Below are 17,725 nucleotides of genomic sequence, written 5' to 3' on the forward strand. Positions count from 1 at the left end.
AATTACTGTTTCAGCTGTAGCCAGTCGCAGCACTTATATAAAAGATAACCTGAACAAAAATGATCCCTATTAGTAATTCTGGTTAATTCTGAAGGAGAGACTCAATAGACCATTGTATGGCCACATTGCAAAAAACATTGGGGTCAATTCAATGCAAATTGAATAGTGCTGGGAGGGAGCTCTCAAACCTATTCAATTCAGTGTGATGCCGAGTATTTCTTCTCGCACCCCTCAGGGAGTGCATGCAGAAAATCAGACAAAACTAGGTCTGCAAAGCAGTTTTGTGACCTAGAACCGCGTGCAAACACTGCAACAATGCCGTTTAGTCTGAAAATGCTGTTCTTGCGACTAAACACACTGTTTAGTCTGGAAGTACAGACAGACATTCTCAGACTTTGCATCACGCTGAATTCAATAGCTGCATCTCAGCGCTATTCAACCCACGATAAATTGAACCCAAAAAATAGCTCCTAAGATATACTACAAAAAACATTCTACTGTTCTGCACAAAGGGCTGGTTTACAGATGTTATCTAGCTTACATAGCCTAACTTGACATTGACCCATGTGGGAGGGTACAACAACATACAGCAAAATAAGATGAAGAGGGAATTAAAAAAAAAATGATTATATATATATATATATATATATATATATATATATATATATATAATAATAAGAATTTACTCACCGGTAATTCTATTTCTCGTAGTCCGTAGTGGATGCTGGGGACTCCGTCAGGACCATGGGGAATAGCGGCTCCGCAGGAGACAGGGCACAAAATTTAAAAGTTTGACCACTAGGTGGTGTGTACTGGCTCCTCCCCCTATGACCCTCCTCCAAGCCTCAGTTAGGATACTGTGCCCGGACGAGCGTACACAATAAGGAAGGATTTTGAATCCCGGGTAAGACTCATACCAGCCACACCAATCACACCGTACAACTTGTGATCTGAACCCAGTTAACAGTATGAAAACGTAGGAGCCTCTGAAAAGATGGCTCACAACAATAAACAACCCGATTTTTTTGTAACAATAACTATGTATAAGTATTGCAGACAATCCGCACTTGGGATGGGCGCCCAGCATCCACTACGGACTACGAGAAATAGAATTACCGGTGAGTAAATTCTTATTTTCTCTAACGTCCTAGTGGATGCTGGGGACTCCGTCAGGACCATGGGGATTATACCAAAGCTCCCAAACGGGCGGGAGAGTGCGGATGACTCTGCAGCACCGAATGAGAGAACTCCAGGTCCTCCTTAGCCAGGGTATCAAATTTGTAGAATTTTACAAACGTGTTCTCCCCTGACCACGTAGCTGCTCGGCAGAGTTGTAATGCCGAGACCCCTCGGGCAGCCGCCCAAGATGAGCCCACCTTCCCTGTGGAGTGGGCATTGACAGATTTAGGCTGTGGCAGGCCTGCCACAGAATGTGCCAGTTGAATTGTGCTACAAATCCAACGAGCAATCGTCTGCTTAGAAGCAGGAGCACCCAGCTTGTTGGGTGCATACAGTATTAACAGCGAGTCAGATTTTCTGACTCCAGCCGTCCTTGAAATATATATTTTCAATGCTCTGACAACGTCCAGCAACTTGGAATCCTCCAAATCGCTAGTAGCCGCAGGCACCACAATAGGCTGGTTCAGGTGAAACGCTGATACCACCTTAGGCAGAAAATGAGGACGCGTCCTCAATTCTGCCCTGTCCGAATGGAAAATCAGATATGGGCTTTTATACGATAAAGCCGCCAATTCCGACACTCTCCTGGCTGAAGCCAGGGCCAGTAGCATGGTTACTTTCCATGTAAGATATTTCAAATCTACCGATTTGAGTGGCTCAAACCAATGGGATTTGAGAAAATCCAAAACTACATTGAGATCCCACGGTGCCACTGGGGGCACAACCAGGGGCTGTATATGTAGTACTCCTTTTACAAAAGTCTGGACTTCAGGAACTGAAGCCAATTCTTTCTGGAAGAAAATCGACAGGGCCGAAATTTGAACCTTAATGGACCCTAATTTGAGGCCCATAGATAATCCTGTTTGCAGGAAATGTAGGAATCGACCCAGTTGAAATTCCTCTGTCGGGGCCTTCCTGGCCTCACCATGCAACATATTTTCTCCAAATGCGGTGATAATGTTGTGCAGTCACCTCCTTCCTGGCTTTGACCAGGGTAGGGATGACCTCTTCCGGAATGCCTTTTTCCCTTAGGATCCGGCGTTCAACCGCCATGCCGTCAAACGCAGCCGCGGTAAGTCTTGGAATAGACACGGTCCCTGCTGAAGCAGATCCCTTCTTAGAGGTAGAGGCCACGGATCTTCCGTGAGCATCTCCTGAAGTTCCGGGTACCAAGTCCTTCTTGGCCAGTCCGGAGCCACTAGTATCGTTCTTACTCCCCTTTGCCGTATAATTCTCAGTACCTTGGGTATGAGAGGCAGAGGAGGAAACACATACACTGACTGGTACACCCATGGTGTTACCAGAGCGTCCACAGCTATTGCCTGAGGGTCTCTTGACCTGGCGCAATACCTGTCCAGTTTTTTGTTGAGGCGGGACGCCATCATGTCCACCATTGGTCTTTCCCAATGGACTACAATCATGTGGAAGACTTCTGGATGAAGTCCCCACTCTCCCGGGTGAAGATCGTGTCTGCTGAGGAAGTCTGCTTCCCAGTTGTCCACTCCCGGGATGAACACTGCTGACAGTGCTATCACATGATTTTCCGCCCAGCGAAGAATCCTTGCAGCCTCTGCCATTGCCCTCCTGCTTCTTGTGCCGCCCTGTCTGTTTACGTGGGCGACTGCCGTGATGTTGTCCGACTGGATCAACACCGGCTGACCCTGAAGCAGAGGGTTTGCCAGGCTTAGAGCATTGTAGATTGCTCTTAGTTCCAGTATATTTATGTGAAGAGACGTTTCCAGGCTTGACCACACGCCCTGGAAGTTTCTTCCTTGTGTGACCTTCGTGCATGGAATCTGCCGAATGGAATCGCTTCGTAAGAAGCCACCATTTTTCCCAGGACTCTTGTGCATTGATGCACAGACACTGTCCCTGGTTTTAGGAGGTTCCTGACGAGTTCGGATAACTCCCTGGCTTTCTCCTCCGGAAGAAATACCTTTTTCTGAACAGTGTCCAGAATCATCCCTAGGAACAGCAGACGTGTCGACGGGATCAGTTGGGATTTTGGAAAATTCAGAATCCACCCGTGCTGTTGGAGCACTACTTGAGTTAGTGCTACTCCGACCTCCAGCTGTTCTCTGGATCTTGCCCTTATCAGGAGATCGTCCAAGTAAGGGATAATTAATACGCCTTCTCTTCGAAGAAGGATCATCATTTCGGCCATTACCTTGGTAAAGACCCTGGGTGCCGTGGACAATCCAAACGGCAGCGTCTGAAACTGATGACAGTTTTGTACCACGAACCTGAGGTACCCTTGGTGTGAAGGGCAAATTGGGACATGAAGGTAAGCATCCTTGATGTCCAAGGACACCATAAAATCCCCTTCTTCCAGATTCGCTATCACTGCTCTGAGTGACTCCATCTTGAACTTGAATTTTTGTATGTACAGGTTCAGAGATTTCAGATTTAGAATAGGTCTTACCGAGCCGTCCGGCTTCGGTACCACAAATAGCGTGGAGTAATACCCCTTTCCCTGTTGTAGAAGGGGTACCTTGATTATCACCTGCTGAGAATACAGCTAGTGAATGGCTTCCAATACCGTCGCCCTGTCTGAGGGAGACGTTGGCAAAGCAGATTTTAGGAACCGGCGAGGGGGAGACTTCTCGAATTCCAACCTGTAACCCTGAGATACTACCTGCAGGATCCAGGGATCCACCTGCGAGTGAGCCCACTGTGCGCTGAAATTCTTGAGGCGACCCCCCACCGCCCCTGAGTCCGCTTGTAAGGTCCCAGCGTCATGCTGAGGCCTTTGCAGAAGCCGGGGAGGACTTCTGCTCCTGGGAAGGGGCTGCTTGCTGCAGTCTCTTACCCTTTCCTTTGCCTCGGGGCAAATATGAATGTCCTTTTGCTCGCTTGTTCTTATAGAAACGAAAGGACTGCGGCTGAAAAGACTGTCTTTTTCTGCTGGGAGGGGACTTGAGGTAAAAAGGTGGACTTCCCGGCTGTTGCCGTGGCTACCAAATCCGATAGACCGACCCCAAATAATTCCTCCCCTTTATACGGCAATACTTCCATATGCCGTTTGGAATCCGCATCGCCTGACCACTGTCGTGTCCATAGACTTCTTCTGGCAGATATGGACATCGCACTTACTCTTGATGCCAGAGTGCAGATATCCCTCTGTGCATCTCGCATATAAAGGAATGCATCCTTTAATTGCTCTATAGTCAATAAAATACTGTCCCTATCCAGGGTATCAATATTTTCAGTCAGGGAATCCAACCAAGCCACCCCAGCACTGCACATCCAGGCTGAGGCGATTGCTGGTCGCAGTATAACACCAGTATGTGTGTATATACTTTTTAGAGTATTTTCCAGCCTCCTATCAGCTGGATCCTTGAGGGCGGCCGTATCAGGAGACGGTAACGCCACTTGTTTGGATAAACGTGTGAGCGCCTTGTCCACCCTAGGGGGTGTTTCCCAGCGCGCCCTAACCTCTGGCGGGAAAGGGTATAACGCCAATAACTTCTTTGAAATTAGCAGTTTTTTATCAGGGGTAACCCACGCTTCATCACACACGTCATTCAATTCCTCTGATTCAGGAAAAACTACAGGTAGTTTTTTCAGACCCCACATAATACCCCTTTTTGTGGTACTTGCAGTATCAGAGATATGCAAAGCCTCCTTCATTGCCGTGATCATATAACGTGTGGCCCTACTGGAAAATACGTTCGTTTCTCCACCGTCGACACTAGATTCGGTGTCCGTGTCTGGGTCTGTGTCGACCGACTGAGGCAAAGGGCGTTTTACAGCCCCTGACGGTGTTTGAGACTCCTGTACAGGTACTAACTGGTTTGCCGGTCGTCTCATGTCGTCAACCGACTTTTGCAGCGTGCTGACATTATCACGTAATTTCATAAACAAAGCCATCCATTCCGGTGTCGACTCCCTAGGGGGTGACATCACCATTACCGGCAATTGCTCCGCCTCCACACCAACATCGTCCTCATACATGTCGACACACACGTACCGACACAGCAGACACACAGGGAATGCTCTGATAGAAGACAGGACCCCACTAGCCCTTTGGGGAGACAGAGGGAGAGTTTGCCAGCACACACCAAAGCGCTATAATTATATAGGAACAACCTTATATAAGTGTTGTTTCCTTATAGCTGCTTAAATATATATAATATAGCCAAAAAATGCCTCCCCTCTCTGTTTTTTACCCTGTTTCTGTAGTGCAGTGCAGGGGAGAGCCTGGGAGCCTTCCTAGCAGCGGAGCTGTGTAGGAAAATGGCGCTGTGTGCTGAGGAGATAGGCCCCGCCCCCTATTCCGGCGGGCTCTTCTCCCGGTTTTTCTGAGACCTGGCAGGGGTGAAATACATCCATATAGCCTCATGGACTATATGTGATGTATTCTTTTTAGCCAGAAAGGTATTAACATTGCTGCCCAGGGCGCCCCCCCCAGCGCCCTGCACCCTCAGTGACCGCCGGTGTGAAGTGTGCCTGAGCGCAATGGCGCACAGCTGCAGTGCTGTGCGCTACCTCATGAAGACTGAAAAGCCTTCAGCCGCCGGTTTCTGGACCTCTTCTTACTTCGGCATCTGCAAGGGGGTCGGCGGCGCGGCTCCGGTGACCCATCCAGGCTGTACCTGTGATCGTCCCTCTGGAGCTAGTGTCCAGTAGCCTAAGAAGCAAATCCATCCTGCACGCAGGTGAGTTCACTTCTTCTCCCCTAGGTCCCTCGTTGCAGTGAGCCTGTTGCCAGCAGGACTCACTGAAAATAATAAAACTATCAAAACTTTTACTCTAAGCAGCTCTTTATGAGAGCCACCTAGATTGCACCCTGCTCGGACGGGCACAAAAACCTAACTGAGGCTTGGAGGAGGGTCATAGGGGGAGGAGCCAGTACACACCACCTAGTGGTCAAACTTTTAAATTTTGTGCCCTGTCTCCTGCGGAGCCGCTATTCCCCATGGTCCTGACGGAGTCCCCAGCATCCACTAGGACATCAGAGATATATATATATATATATATATATATATATATATATATATATATATATATATATATATATATATATATATATATATATATCTCTCTCTCTCTCCTTTTGGGTCCTGCATCTTTCTCAGCATATGAATATAAAAGAAACATTGTTAGCCTTGTACAGATTTAGGTGGCGATTCAATTGCCCCTGGCTACCACTAGGAAGCGCAAAACAAAGCAATTCTATTGCTGCTCTGTTTAGATGCAGGGGATAACATTCCGTCTTGCAGCCTCCTGTGGTGTGATAAGAGATGTGTGCAAAATCAGTGGTTCGAGTACCCTAACCAGGACATTAGACACGATTAACTGTAATTTGCAGCTAAACCCAGTATATCTGGGCACAATAACAATTTGAACTGCAAGTCCTGGGGGTTGATTCAATTGATTGAGAGTTTATAGCAACCTGAAGGAGGTCCCGACATAGGTGCACCACAGCTATGCTGTCTGCACCGTGCAAGGGCACAAAACAGCATCGCAGTTTTGTTGGATTTCCACAAGTCGGCCGAAGAAGCACGCTGAATTGAATAGCACCAGTACCACCATCCCGGTTCTATTCACTTCACAATCCGTTGAATCAACCCCCTGCTCTGTCACTATCACTTTAGACAGGAGATTGGGCACACAAACAATTGAATTGCCCACTTAGAGAAAATAGACCTTTCACAGGATCAAGAGGTGCTTAATTCTAAGTTGTAACATACATGTAAAGAAGGCCCTCCCTGTATTTAAGCCCATTTCACATAAATGCTTATGCACAAGCAATCCCGTGTTTCTATGTGCATTCTCAGTTTCAATTTCTAACAGCAATACTCCATTTTCAAATGTTGGAGAATCAAAAATAAGAATTTACTTACCGATAATTCTATTTCTCGTAGTCCGTAGTGGATGCTGGGAACTCCGTAAGGACCATGGGGAATAGCGGCTCCGCAGGAGACAGGGCACATCTAAAGAAAGCTTTAGGATCACCTGGTGTGCACTGGCTCCTCCCCCTATGACCCTCCTCCAAGCCTCAGTTAGGATACTGTGCCCGGACGAGCGTACACAATAAGGAAGGATTTTGAATCCCGGGTAAGACTCATACCAGCCACACCAATCACACTGTACAACTTGTGATCTGAACCCAGTTAACAGCATGATAATAGAGAAGCCTCTATAAAAGATGGCTCACTACAATAACCCGAATTTTTTGGTAACAATAATTATGTACCAGTATTGCAGACAATCCGCACTTGGGATGGGCGCCCAGCATCCACTACGGACTACGAGAAATAGAATTATCGGTAAGTAAATTCTTATTTTCTCTGACGTCCTAGTGGATTGCTGGGAACTCCGTAAGGACCATGGGGATTATACCAAAGCTCCCAAACGGGCGGGAGAGTGCGGATGACTCTGCAGCACCGAATGAGAGAACTCCAGGTCCTCCTCAGCCAGGGTATCAAATTTGTAGAAATTTACAAACGTATTTGCTCCTGACCAAGTAACTGCTCGGCAAAGTTGTAAAGCCGAGACCCCTCGGGCAGCTGCCCAAGATGAGCCCACCTTCCTTGTGGAGTGGGCATTTTAAGATTTTTGGCTGTGGCAGGCCTGCCACAGAATGTGCAAGCTGAATTGTACTACAAATCCAACGAGCAATCGTCTGCTTAGAAGCAGGAGCACCCAGTTTGTTGGGTGCATACAGGATAAACAGCGAGTCAGATTTTCTGACTCCAGCCGTCCTGGAAACATATATTTTCAGGGCCCTGACCACGTCAAGCAACTTGGAATCCTCCAAGTCCTTAGTAGCCGCAGGTACCACAATAGGTTGCTTCATGTGAAATGCAGAAACCACCTTAGGTAGAAATTGAGGACAAGTCCTCAATTCTGCCCTGTCAGAATGAAATATTAAATAAGGGCTTTTATATGATAAAGCCGCCAGTTCTGACACACGCCTGGCTGAAGCCAGGGCTAACAGCATCGTCACCTTCCATGTGAGATATTTTAAGTCCACAGTGGTGAGTGGTTCAAACCAATGTGACTTTAGGAAACTCAACACAACATTGAGACCCCAAGGTGCCACTGGAGGCACAAAAGGAGGCTGTATATGCAGTACCCCTTTTACAAATGTCTGAACTTCAGGCACTGAAGCCAGTTCCTTTTGGAAGAAAATCGACAGGGCCGAAATTTGAACCTTAATGGACCCTAATTTTAGGCCCATAGACAGTCCTGTTTGCAGGAAATGGAGGAAACGACCCAGTTGAAATTCCTCTGTAGGGGCCTTCTTGGCCTCCCACCACGCAACATATTTTCGCCAAATGCGGTGATAATGTTTTGCGGTTACGTCCTTCCTGGCCTTGACCAGGGTAGGGATGACTTCATCTGGAATGCCTTTTTCCTTCAGGATCCGGCGTTCAACCGCCAAGCCGTCAAACGCAGCCGCGGTAAGTCTTGGAACAGACAAGGCCCCTGCTGGAGCAGGTCCTTTCTTAGAGGTAGAGGCCACGGTTCGTCCGTGAGCATCTCTTGAAGTTCCGGATACCAAGTCCTTCTTGGCCAATCCGGAACCACGAGTATAGTTCTTACTCCTCTCCTTCTTATGATTCTCAGTACTTTTGGTATGAGAGGCAGAGGAGGGAACACATACACTGACTGGTACACCCACGGTGTTACCAGAGCGTCCACCGCTATTGCCTGAGGGTCCCCTGACCTGGCGCAATATCTGTCTAGTTTTTTGTTTAGACGGGACGCCATTATGTCCACCTTTGGTTTTTCCCAACGGTTTACAATCAGGTGGAAGACTTCTGGGTGAAGTCCCCACTCTCCCGGGTGAAGGTCGTGTCTGCTGAGGAAGTCTGCTTCCCAGATTGTCCACTCCCGGAATGAACACTGCTGACAGTGCTATCACATGATTTTCCGCCCAGCGAAGAATCCTTGCAGCTTCTGCCATTGCCCCCCTGCTTCCCGTGCCGCCCTGTCTGTTTACGTGGGCGACTGACGTGATGTTGTCCGATTGGATCAATACCGCCTGACCCTGAAGCAGGGGTTTCGCTTGACTTAGGGCATTGTAAATGGCCCTTAGTTCCAGAATGTTTATATGAAGAGATGTCTCCAGGCTTGACCATAAGCCCTGGAAATTCCTTCCCTGTGTGACTGCTCCCCAGCCTCGCAGGCTGGCATCCGTGGCCACCAGGACCCAGTCCCGAATGCCGAATCTGCGGCCCTCTAGAAGATGAGCACTCTGCAACCACCACAGGAGGGATACCCTTGTCCCCGGTGACAGGGTTATCCGCTGAAGCATCTGAAGATGCGACCCGGACCATTTGTCCAGTAGGTTCCACTGGAAAGTCTTGCGTGGAATCTGCCGAATGGGATTGCTTCGTAGGAAGCCACCATTTTTACCCAGAACCCTTGTGCATTGATGCACTGAGACTTGGTTCGGTTTTAGGAGGTTCCTGACTAGCTCGGATAACTCCCTGGCTTTCTCCTCCGGGAGAAACACCTTCTTCCTGGACTGTGTCCAGGATCATCCCTAGGAACAGAAGACAAGTCGTCGGAACCAGCTGCGATTTTGGAATATTGAGAATCCAATCGTGCTGCCGCAACACTACCTGATATAGTGCTACACCGATCTCCAACTGTTCCCTGGATCTTACCCTTATCAGGGAATCGTCCAAGTAACGGATAACTAAAATTCCCTTCCTTCGAAGGAATATCATCATTACGGTCATTACTTCAGTAAAGACCCAGGGTGCCGTGGACCATCCCTACGGCAGCGTCCGAACTGATAGTGACAGTTCTGTACCATAACCTGAAATACCCTTGGTGAGAAGGGTAAATTTTGACATGAAGGTAAGCATCCTTGATGTCCCGAGACATCATGTAGTCCCCTTCTTCCAGGTTTGCAATCACTGCTCTGAGTGACTCAATTTTGAATTTGAACCTCTGTATGCAAGTGTTCAAAGATTTTAGATTTTAGATTTTAAAATCGGTCTCACCGAGCCGTCTGGCTTCGGTACCACAATAGTGTGGAATAATACCCCGTTCCCTGTTGCAGGAGGGGTACCTTGATTATCACCTGCTGGGAATACAGCTTGTGAATGGTTTCCAAAACTGCCTCCCTGTCAGCGGGAGACGTCGGTAAAACAGACCTTTGGAAACGGCGAGGGGGATACGTCTCGAATTCCAATTTGTACCCCTGAAATATTACCAGAAGGATCCAGGGGTCTACTTGCGAGTGAGCCCACTGCGCACTGAAATTCATTGAGAACGGGACCCCACCGTGCCTGAACTTGTAAAGCCCTAGCGTCATACTGAGGGCTTGGCAGAGGCGGAAAAGAGTTTCTGTTCCTTGGAACTGGCTGATCTCTGCAGCCATTTTCCTCTCCCTCTGTCACGAGCAGAAAAGAGGAACCCTTTTGTCCGCTTGCCAACCAGGCCTGCGCCTGATAATACGGCGTCTTATTTTGAGAGGCGACCTGGGGTACATCCCCTCTTTTAAGGCAATACTTCCAAATGCCGTTTGGAATCCGCATCACCTGACCACTTTACTGGTATAATTGGACAACGCACTTATACTTGATGCCAGTCGGCAAATATTCCGCTGTGCATCATGCATATATAGAAATGCATCTTTTAATTGCTCTATAGGCAATAATATACTGTCCTTATCTAGGATATCATATTTCCAGTCAGGGAATCCGACCACGCCAACCCAGCACTGCACATCCAGGCTGAGGCGATTGCTGGTCGCAGTATAACACCAGTATGTGTGTGAATACATTTTAGGATACCCTCCTGCTTTCTATCAGCAGGATCCTTAAGGGCGGCCATCTCAAGAGAGGGTAGAGCCCTTGTTCTTACAAGCGTGTGAGCGCCTTATCCCCCCTAGGGGGTGTTTCCCAACGCACCCTAACCTCTGGCGGGAAAAGGTATACTGCCAATAACTTTTTAGAAATTATCAATTGTTATCGGGGGGAAACCCACGCATTTTATTTCTCAAATTCAGGAAAACTACAGGAAGTTTTTCCTCACCAACATAATACCCCTTTTTTTTTGGTGGTATTCATATTATCAGAAAGTGTAAACTTTTTTCATTGCCTCAATCATGCAATGTGTGGCCCTATTTGGAAATCACGGTTGTCTCTTCACCGTCGACACAGGAGTCAGTATCCGTGTCGGCGTCTGTATCTGAGGTAACGGGCGCTTTAGAGCCCCTATATGAGACGTCTGGACATGCACAAGCTGAGTAGCCGGCTGTCTCATGTCAACCACTGTCTTTTATACAAAGCTGACACTGTCACGCAATTTCCACAGTACATCCACTCAGGTGTCGACCCCCCAGGGGGTGACAACACTATTACAGACACTCTACTCCGTCTCCTCATCATTTTTCTCCTCATACATGTCGACACAAACGTACCGACACACAGCACACACACAGGGAATGCTCTGATAGAGGACAGGACCCCACTAGCTCTTTGGGGAGACAGAGGGAGAGTATGCCAGCACACACCAGAGCGCTATATATATACAGGGATAACCTTATATAAGTGTTTTTCCCTTTATAGCTGCTGTATTGTTTATACTGCACCTAATTTGTGCCCCCCTCTCTTTTTTAACCCCTTTCTGTAGTGTAGTGACTGCAGGGGAGAGCCAGGGAGCTTCCCTCCAACTGAGCTGTGAGGGAAAATGGCGCCAGTGTGCTGAGGAGATAAGGACGCCGAGAAAGGGGCGGAGCCTATCATCTGTTTTTCTGTATGTTTTGGCAGGGGTTAAATGCATCCATATAGCCCAGGAGTTATATGCGATGCATTTATTTTAGCCATAAAAGGTTTTCTAACGATTTATTGCGTCTCAGGGCGCTGCCCCCCCAGCGCCCTGCACCCTCAGTGACCGGAGTGTGAAGTGTGCTGAGAGCAATGGCGCACAGCTGCGGTGCTGTGCGCCTACCTTTATCTGAAGACAGGAAAGTCTTCTGCCGCCGATTTTTCCGGACCTCTTAGCTCTTCTGGCTCTGTAAGGGGGCCGGCGGCGCGGCTCCGGTGACCCATCCAGGCTGAACCTGTGATCGTCCCTCTGGAGCTAATGTCCAGTAGCCTAAGAAGCCCAATCCACTCTGCACGCAGGTGAGTTCGCTTCTTCTCCCCTTAGTCCCTCGATGCAGTGAGCCTGTTGCCAGCAGGTCTCACTGAAAATAATAAACCTAAACTAAAACTTTCACAAAGAGCTCAGGAGAGCCCCTAGTGTGCACCCTTCTCGTCGGGCACAGAAATCTAACTGAGGCTTGGAGGAGGGTCATAGGGGGAGGAGCCAGTGCACACCAGGTGATCCTAAAGCTTTCTTTAGATGTGCCCTGTCTCCTGCGGAGCCGCTATTCCCCATGGTCCTTACGGAGTTCCCAGCATCCACTAGGACGTCAGAGAAAGAAAGTTAATAAAAACCCATTGCTCTCACAGAACCACAGCAGCCTGACGCCACTCAAGAAATACTTCAGGAATCAAATCCTGATGTTTTAAAGCACACAGACGCCACTGAACCATTATTGCCAGTGCAAAGGGTGCAACAAATAGTGGCCTCCCAAATAACAGAAATGAACAGTTTCAAAAAGTATGTGAACATTTGCAAAAGAAGGCCCATAGGAAATCCTGCACCAACCATTCATTATGCCACAGAACTCAGCCAGCCAATAAGAGTGCTAAAATTGACAGTGTAAAGTGTAGGACAAAATAGAAACCGTACATTATGCTATGTTAAAGAGATTATAGATTAAATGGAGGGGGGACGCCTACAGTTAGCATATTTAAGGTCAAAAGTATTTGTAAACAGTAAATGTTTTCTATATGCATTTATTTAATCAAAAACACTGCTCATATTTTACATAACCGATTTGACCAAATATCACTTAAACTTGCATTTTGGACTCAATGGTCAACTACTTTCGTGCGCGTTGCATTTGTACATCTACAACCATATGGAAGCCAAGCAACTACATACAAACATACATATAGGGGTCGATACAATTCACCGACAGTTGAATAGCGCCGGGAATTAGCTCCCGGCACTATTCAATTCAGCTCAAGTTAAGTCTGGGAGAACGGGCATTCGCAGACTTAACAGGTTGATTTGTCGGGAGAATGGGCATTCTCCGACTTAACCCCCGCCTCGATGCTGATTCTCGACAGAATCTGCTTCATACCAGCCACGCGGCGGCACTTTTGTCGGATTTCCTCTCTCATCCCCCGGGAGTCAAAGAAGAATTCCCGACAATTGAGTGTCACTTGGCGCTGTAATGGTGCTAATTCCCGGCACTATTCAACTGTCGGTGAATTGAATCAACCCCATAGGGCATGATTCAATTCTAAGACCGTTTAAAAGTGCTGGGAATTTGCACCCGGGGCTATTCAATACAGTGCCCTGTGACACCCGACAATGGGATTTCTTCACACCCCCGGTGACGTGCAAGCGGAATTCTGTCAATAGGGCCGGCGCGATTCTGATTTCTGCCCTTTGCATGGCAGAAACAGCACCGTGTTGGTCACTTAAGTCGAAGAATGCCATTCTCCCAACACCCTGTTTAGTCCAGGAGTACGGACATTCTCTGACTTACCATTGCACTGTATTTGAATAGGCCTGGGAACAAATTCCCGGCGCTAATCAACTCTTACAATTGAATCAAGCTCAGATCATACTGCTTCCACAAAAACAAAACAAAAAAAATACAAAAAGCACTGTTAAATGAAAGAAGAGTTTCATGTAGAGACTATGGGGTATATGCAATTGCGGTCGAATTCCCGAAAAACGGGACATTTTCACCCCAAAACAATATTCGACAATGCAATTCAGTACTTTGTCAAAAAACGGACTTTCAAAATTCGACTTTTGTCAAATTCGACATTCTGAAATGGTACAAATGCGGCAATTCGACAAAAGTATATTCAATTGAAGATTGTAAATTTGACAACAGTGCTTTTAGACAGTAAATTCGTCATTTTCAATCCGCCACACTTTGCTGGCGGAATCTAATAAAAAAATTTAAAAACATTTTTTTTGTGTTTTTTTTATTGGTAATAGCATATCTATTTATATTAGAAGGGATTAGGTACCCAAATAAAAACAGGACACGCACACCGTGAGAGTACAACTTTATTTCACACATGTCGACACACACATACTTACCTATGTTCACACGCCGACCTCTGTCCACTTGTCCAAGTAGAATCCACGGTGTACCTGAAAATAAAATTATACTCACCTGATCCAGTGTCCTGTGGTCTTTTATTATAATCCACGTACTTGGCAAAAAAAAAAAAAACTAACACCCGGACCAGGCGGACTGAAAGGGGTCCCATGTTTACACATGGGACCCCTTTCCCCGAATGCAGAGACCCCCCCTGTCACAGAAAGGTCTCTTCAGCCAATCAGGAAGCACCATCGCACAGCTCCCTCCATTAGTTTCAATGGCGGGAACTTTGCGGTCAGCGGTGGGGTTACCCGCGGTCAGCCGCTGACCGCGGGTGACCTCACCGCTGACCGCAAAGTTCCCACCATTGAATATAATGGTAAGGCTTTGCGATGCGCTGTCTGACAGCTCAGACACGCATAGCCAATCAGCAGAGTGCCACAACGTTGCGCTCGCTGATTGGCTGAAGGGACCCTCTGTGACAGGAGTCACGTGGGGTCCCGGCATTCGTGGAAAGGGGTCCCATGTGTAAACATGGGACCCCTTTCAGTCCGTTTGGTCCGGGTTGCCGTTTTGTTGTTTTGCCAAGTACGAGGATTATTTAAAAAGATCCGGACACTGGATCAGGTGAGTATAATTTTATTCACAGGTACCCCGGATTCTTCAGTGACGATGGGGGCGTGGCAGTCGGCGGGTCAACATAGGTAAGTATGTGTGTGTCGGCATGTATGAAACAAACTTTTACTTTCACGGTGTGTGTCTCCTGTTTTTATTTGGGTATTTTTTTCCAGTAGAACTACAGGTACCAGCGGGCCCGTTTTTCCTCCCGCATGCTGGTACTTGTGGTTCTCCAAGTACCAGCTTGTGGGGGAGGCTTGCTGGGACTTGTAGTACTACTACTGGAAAAAAAAACAAAATTCTATCATCTTACTCAAGGCCATCAGCCCCCCATCCGCAGCCCTTGGATGGAGGGGGGGGGGGGGGGGGGCGAGACAGCCTCGGGCTTCACCCCTGGCCCTTGGGTGGCTGGGGGGGGCGGGACCCCTTGATTGAAGGGGTCCCCACTCCCCCAGGGTACCCCGGCAAGGAGTGACTAGTTGGATATTTAATGCCACGGCCACAGGGCACTGTATAAAAGTAACCCCCGGCTGTGGCATTATCTGTCCAGCTAGTGGAGCCCAATGCTGGTGTAAAAAATACAGGGGACCACTACGCTTTTTGTCCCCCGTATTTTTTGCACCAGCACCAGGCGCAGAGCCGATGCTGGTTTTAAAAATACGGGGGATCCCCTGTCAGTTTTCCCCCCGGATTTTTAGAACCAGGACCGGCTCGAAGAGCCCGAGGCTGGTTATGCTTAGGAGGGGGGACCCCACGCAATTTTTTTTCGGGGTTTTTCCCGTTTTTTTTAACATTTTTACAAGTCTAAATCAAAATCCGTCAAATCAACCGTTATTCGACAGCGGGACTGTCAAATCCGTTTTTTAGTGAATATGTTGAATTCCGGAACCCACTTGCTGGAATTCGACGGTCGAATTGTGTTGAATTAAAAAACGGGCGAAAAATTGCCGCGATTCGCCGGCAATTGCATATACCCCCTATAGGAGGACTTCAGTGCCTCTGGAAAGTTAATGGCCTGAATGATAGGAACACATTTTAAAAAAAAAAAAAAAAAATTAAAATCAGCACATTCTCGTGCGACTTCTAAGAGAATCATTCTTTATAGTAACTTTAAGTGCAGAAAAAGTGAAAAGTGTAATCTGAGCAATAAATGTTATCATTCTACACCATATGAGTGGTTAACACAATCAGGGCAGTGTTGAACTTGTTCTATAGTTATAAACTGTTTGTCTGCACAATAGGGAAAAACAGGTTCGTTGCATAACAGTGATTGAACGTTACACTAGAGAATAAGGAGGTGGGAACCAGCAAACGTCTCAATCTTACGACAAATAGCCAACGCCTACCAATGCTAACAATTTCATCCCTCCAGTATGCCGAAGCTACAAACCTGAAATCTCTGCTACAGGCATCAGTGCATTCTACAGAGAAACACTGCAATCTCAGCTAGAACAGAGTCACATTACCAACACATTTCAGGAAGCCTTTAACTTCAGTTCTCTCCAAACACACACCACACAACCACATGGCTTCTAAGTATTTTCATATCCACACTAATAAGAAAAAATAAATAAAAAGCTGCATTACTAAACATGCAAATCACCTTGTAATCAAAAGTCTATACTGCTGTGACTGCGGCACTAACAGGTCTCCAGCAGATGATATGTGCCACTTCATTTCCAGTCACCAACACTCAGTTGCTATAGCAGCAGTCATGCAAAATATACATGTAAAAATATCTAGTATCGGTAGAAAATAGGAGGCTGCTAGCAGAACATGTTCAAGGACAAAGCTTGGGAAAATGACGTTCACCATAGCGCTCCGTATAAAACCGCTTGTATAGCGAAATTCACAAATAGGCCACGTCTGCGCCATTATCCCTGAATTTTATCTAAAAATGACAGCACTATTATGGGACTCAGTATGAAATGTTGGCACTTGGGATTCCAGCGGTCAGAAGATGAACACCGGGATCCCAAAGCTTGCAATGCCGACAGGGGAAGAGTTGGGGCAGTTCTCCCCTAACCCTCCATTCCCACAGCCTAACCCCCCTGCGGCAGTGTCTCTCTCCCCCCCCCCCCCCCCCCCCCCCCGTAGACTAACCCTAAACGCTGCGGTGTTCGGATTAACAAACTCCCCTACCAAACACACACCTAAAGCTAACGCAAACAGTATACTTACTTAGGTCAGCTTGTGACTGCTGCCGGGATTCCAGAGTCAGTACAGGTATTACGACAGTCTGTAAGTTAACCTCATCCCATAATATATCTATCGGGGAATTCAATTGTTTTGTGGGTGGCCACCAGTGCAATCAGAGTATCCCCCAAACCAGGGGCAAGCAAGCCAAAACCGCGAAGCTCACACATTTCAGCTGGCACCTCAAGAGGCCGCAAGCTGCAGTGCATCCCCGATGCATGGAGCAACTAGATGTAGCAACAATTGAATTGCTCCATTGGACTTCATAGTGGGCAATTTGGGGGGGGGGGGGGGGGGGGGGGGAATGGCAATTGAATTCCCACACACATTTGATTCACCAATACTAGAGTCGTCGCTTTCATGCTACGTTCCAAACTAAAGAAGTTGGTCACCTCTTTCAAGGCAATATGAAACAGTATTGCCATAATATAGCTCTCTGCAACCGTGCAAATGGCCTTAATGGGAGTCTATGCACCAACAAAGCCAAGCAAATGGCATACACAAAGATATTTTCTATGAGAAACTTCAGAAATTTACAAATACTAATACCAAAATGGAAATCACAACCACGTGGCAGATCTGAAT

At 47.4% G+C, this 17,725-nt stretch overlaps 1 protein-coding gene across 3 annotated transcripts in view; it reads right to left on the reverse strand.

The window, feature by feature from the left end:
- ANKRD11 (ankyrin repeat domain containing 11) overlaps nucleotides 1–17,725 on the reverse strand; it is a 446,248-nt gene that overhangs the window by 401,093 nt on the left and 27,430 nt on the right. The gene's annotated exons all lie outside the window — the stretch shown is intronic.

This window comes from Pseudophryne corroboree, chromosome 11 (genome assembly GCF_028390025.1).
Source record: "Pseudophryne corroboree isolate aPseCor3 chromosome 11, aPseCor3.hap2, whole genome shotgun sequence".
Classification (NCBI taxonomy): Eukaryota; Metazoa; Chordata; class Amphibia; order Anura; family Myobatrachidae; genus Pseudophryne; species Pseudophryne corroboree.